Genomic DNA, 4,763 nt, shown 5'->3' with positions numbered 1-4,763 from the left:
GGTCTGCTGTGTTCATCCAGCTCTGCACCTTGTTGTCTCAGAAAAATTACTTGTTGCTTTTCATCTGCCCCAATATCATTTGCCAGGGAAAAATATTACATTCTTTCTACGTACTGGGCCCAATCTTCGATAGCAGGATCGAATAAGCCAAGCTTCCAAATAAAGACATGATGCCAATAATCCTTACCCCAACTCAAAGATGACCATTATGGGCAAATTTTCTTAAGGCAGTTACTGTTTTCTTCTGTCACCACTGAAATAACTGCACAGAGGCCAGTGTCTCATCACCAAGTCACCTTTTATTTACATGCACACAGTGCATGGGCTCTAACCAGCCAGTCCGTAGACTGAGAAGATCTTCTGAATCTCCTTTTTATATCTGTCAGCCAGGGCTCCCTGATTGGCCCAAGTTAACAACCCCAATCGAGGATCTCAGTCAGAGATCCACTTGGCCCTGGTTCCAATCACTACTCTGTCCAAAAGCTTCCTTCCAACACACATTCCTACCTAGCTTTGTATTGTCTATAAATTTAGAAATATTTTATCCCAACCTCCAAACCATTGCCATAGATTGTGAACAGCTGGGACCCAAGCACTGATCCTTATGGTACTCCAGTAGTCATAGCTTCCAAGACAAGAATGACCCATTTATTCCAGTACTGTGGTTTTAAGCCAATCCTTAATTCATGCCAGAACATTACCTACATTTACCCACGTGCTCCTTTTCTTTTTTAAACCAGCTTCCTTTTACGGTAGTTTAATCAAAGCCTTCTTAATATTAGAGTATACAATGTCCATCGCCTCTACATCTATCAATTTTGAGTGTGACATCTTCAAAAAATATCTCCAAGCTTGTCAAACAGGATTCCTATTCACAAACCCATGCTGACTGTCCCCAGTTGTTCTCCAGATGTCCATTCATCCCATCCGTTATAATAGATTATCATTCCATATTCTGAGCAATTTGGCACAATAATCACCAAAGCATTGACTATCTTTATAGCCACCACCTTCAGCACTCTTGGATGTAGACAATCAGGTCCTGGGGATTTATCAGCTTTCAGCCCCATTAATTTCTCATGTAAACCTTATTATTAATGCTAATTTCCTTTAACTTCTCATTGTCCTTAGCCTCATGGTGACCATGTAACCACTGTCGATTATTTTAAAAACCCATCGGATTCACTGACATTCTACAAGAAAAGCAATCTACGATCATTACCCAGACTGGTCTATGTGACTCCAGACGTAACGGGTTTGACTCTTTACTGCCCCTGGACAATTAGAGATGGACTGTAAGTGCTTGCCAAGCCTGCAGCGCCATTATGCCATAAACAAGTTTGAGAAAAAAAAACGCTTGTGCCTGGGAAACAAACTCCGTGACTATCTGACCTGGGATTTTTTGATGACGTTCTGTTCCCTCTCTGGTAGAGTTAAAAGATCCCCTGCTCAGTATTTGAAGAACAGCAGGACAGGCCCCTATTTATCCTTCAATCAGTATCACAAAAACAAAAAAAAACCCTGTTTGTTTTTACATTTGTTTGTGGGATCTTGCTGCGTGTGAATTTGAGCTCTCTCTCTCTCCCTCCTATGCTACAGTAACTACACCTCAGAAGCACTTAATTGGCTGCACAGACCTTAGGAATGTACTGAGGTCACAGAATGCACTTTCCTTGAGAAAGCCTCTTTACTTTTCCTTCCCTAGACCTATCACCCTGTGTTTACTTTCCCCTTGTTGACCGATTCCTGCAGAGGGATTATACTAAACATCTACAAACAAAATTCCACAGCCATGAAAAACATCATGAATAGTTTTATTTTGCACTTTTAGACTTTGGATTATTTTGCATTAAAGAAAATAAATGGTTCAAAGGAAATTTTAGACCAATATTCTGATCTAGGAGCTGACAGTTCAGATTATTCTGGCCATGTGGGGGATTTGGCTGGGGGTGTTGTCAGGCTGCAATCATATCACTATCAGGAGGTTCCAGTCACACAGTGAATGGCAGGACTCTGTCCAGTGGGTGCCTCAGCATTACAATTTGTGACAGGTCTAAATTTATCCTGAGGTGCAATAAGTAAGTAATTTTTAATCTTTAAACAATTTGTTTAAAAAGACTGACCCTGTATACACCTCCTGTCATATCTATAATAGAAACTGTATGTCACATAATTACACGCTCCTGCCAGAAGTGGAACATTGGAACAAGAGTAGGCCATTCAGCCCCTCAAGCCCTGTTCCACTATTCAGTGATATCATGGCTTATCTGCGGCCTAACTTCATTCATCTGCCTTTGGCTCATATCCTCTAATGTTTTCTTAAACAAAAACTCTCAAATTTAAAATTAACTGACCCAGCATTACTGCCATTTGTGGAAGATTTCCAAATATCTACCATCCTTTGTGTATAGGTGTGTTTACTAACATCTCTCCTGAATGGTCTGGCCATAATTTTCAGACAATGCCCCCAGTCTGAGAATCCCCAACCAGCAGAAATAGTTTATCTTTATCTCCCTGTCTTTTCCTGTTAATGTCTTGAAGACTTTGATCAGATCACTCTTTAATCATCTAAATTCTTGAGGAAGCAGGTCTAATTTGTGTAATCTCTCCTCATAACTTAACCCCTGAAGTCCAGGTATCATTCTCAATGAATCTTCATTGTACCGTCTCCAAGGCCGGTGTATCCTTCCTAACAAAAACAGAAGTAGCTGGAAAAGCTCAGCAGGTCTGGTAGCATTGGTGAAGGAAAAAAAAACAGCTAATATTTCAGGTCTGGTGACCCATCCTCAAACCCTAAACATTAACTCTGACTTTTTTTCTTCAGCAATGCTGCCAGAGCTGCTGAGCTTTTCCAGCAACTTCTGTATTTGTTTCTGATTTATAGCATCTGCAGTTCTTTCAGTTTTTATTTAGTATCCTTCCTAAGGTGTGGTGCCCAGCTCTGCTCACAGAACTGCCAGTCTGATCTAACCAGGGTTTTGTATAACTACAGCGCAACTTTTGCAGTCTTATACTCCAGTCCTCTCAATATAAAGGCCAGCATTCCATTAGATTTCTTGATTATTTTCTGCACCTGTTCACAACATGTTAAAGATTTATGCACCTGAACTTCTAGATCTCTTTGGACATGGATTGTATTTAACTTCATACATTTAGAAAGTTCCCTGACCTATTTTTTCTTGGTCCTCATATTTGCTAACATCAAACTCCATCTGCAAAGTTTTGCCCCTTCAAAGTATGCCAATATCCCTTTGTAATTTTATGCTATCATCAACATTGTCTAGAATGCCATCTCACTTTGTGTCATCAGCAAGTTTGGATATGTACCTTTCTGCATCATTATCTAAGTCATTAATAAATAATATGAATAATTGAGACCCTAACTCAGATCCCATTATGCCAACTTTCTGTTACTTGCCACCTCATACCTGTTGGGGGAAAAAAAAAGTTAAGGCTTCTCCAATGCAAAAATTCAGGATCCCTCTATTTGGCTCCCTTCAAGTCACACCCTCCTGTCCCAGACCACTGGCTAAATTTGAAGTACTTAACCTGGTGGAGGTTCAACTTAGCAGTTACTTACCACCAATGATCTCAAAACTTTTCCTGTGATAGCACTGTTTTTGATTACCTCAGTCTCCTCCCCCATTTGTTCCTCTTTCCCCATATTCCCTAAGACCATTATTTTGGTGAGTACTTGGGTCTTGAAAAATCAATGCGAGAAGAGGAGGGACTGATCACCTTCTCCTTTTTACACCTGACTCCAGTTACACTATCATGCAATGAAGCAGCACTGAACAAGGTCTCCCTTTATGTTCCCTCATTCAAAATCTTCTCAAATCGCTTGTTTAATTAACTAGTTTCAGCTGAGTACCTTTAAATTCCTATTTTAAAGGGGCAATAAAACTACATTCTATTCAAAAGAAAACTTTCAGTTAATTTCTCAAGTAAAGAACATACCACAGTTTAGATTGAAATTAGCCCTTACATCAAATTAAGCTGTTCCTTAGTTCTATAAAACTTAACTGCCAATGTAGCAGCTCAAATTTGCTGCTGTCACGTAGACAACACTTTCCAATCTGCTGCAAGTTTCACTCTTTGATATGAGTAAAATAAATTCAGATTATTAATTAAAAGGACTCGTAATTTGAAAATAGGAACTGAATTATTTTCTTTTCCAACCATTGCCCTTCTGCCCACTGTTCTCCCTAACGCAATGATGTTTGTTGAATAAAAGATTCGTGATTCTTGTTCACACTCCTGTATATGGTGGGGGAGGGGAGGGGAGGTGGTCTCCCAAAGTATTCCAGAAATCAGGATCCAGTATGGTGCTGTAACCCTGTATGTCCACAGTCACTGTCCCCCTCTAATCTCTTATCCTTTGTCTTCAGGTACCTCCAGGGGTCAGTGGACAGGCGCACTTAAAGGTTTGGGGCAATCGATATCTCGTTGACAATGGATACATCTTCCATAATTTCACAACTGTTACCATTGACTCCAAGGGATCTTCAGTATTCATTCAGACAGACAAACCAGTCTACAAACCCAAACAGAAAGGTACAGCTGACTTCACCTGCTTGTAGATTCTGCACTATTTTGCCAGATTAGCATGTCACCCAGTATTAATTACGGAGTTATGACACACATTACTCAAAATGAATCCTTAGTAATCCTTTTATCTCTGTCAGAAACATTGGGAGTAAGACTCCCTCTAGCTGATGCACATTCAAGGTATCAGTGCTGAGGGAGTGCCGCACTGTCGGAGG

At 40.2% G+C, this 4,763-nt stretch overlaps 1 long non-coding RNA gene across 1 annotated transcript in view; it reads left to right on the top strand.

Annotated features, from left to right (window-relative positions):
* Nucleotides 1-4,548, top strand: part of LOC125482244 — an 8,515-nt gene extending 3,967 nt beyond the window's left edge. The window contains exon 4 of the long non-coding RNA XR_007261582.1: nucleotides 4,389-4,548. This is a non-coding gene — a long non-coding RNA (uncharacterized LOC125482244). The remainder of the gene's footprint in view (nucleotides 1-4,388) is intronic.
* Nucleotides 4,549-4,763: the final 215 nt, after the last annotated feature.

This window comes from Rhincodon typus, unplaced genomic scaffold, assembly GCF_021869965.1.
Source record: "Rhincodon typus isolate 14 unplaced genomic scaffold, sRhiTyp1.1 hic_rhity00007612, whole genome shotgun sequence".
In the NCBI taxonomy this organism is placed as follows: Eukaryota; Metazoa; Chordata; class Chondrichthyes; order Orectolobiformes; family Rhincodontidae; genus Rhincodon; species Rhincodon typus.
Note: the sequence above shows the minus strand (reverse complement) of the source record. Positions and strands in the feature narration are given on the sequence as shown.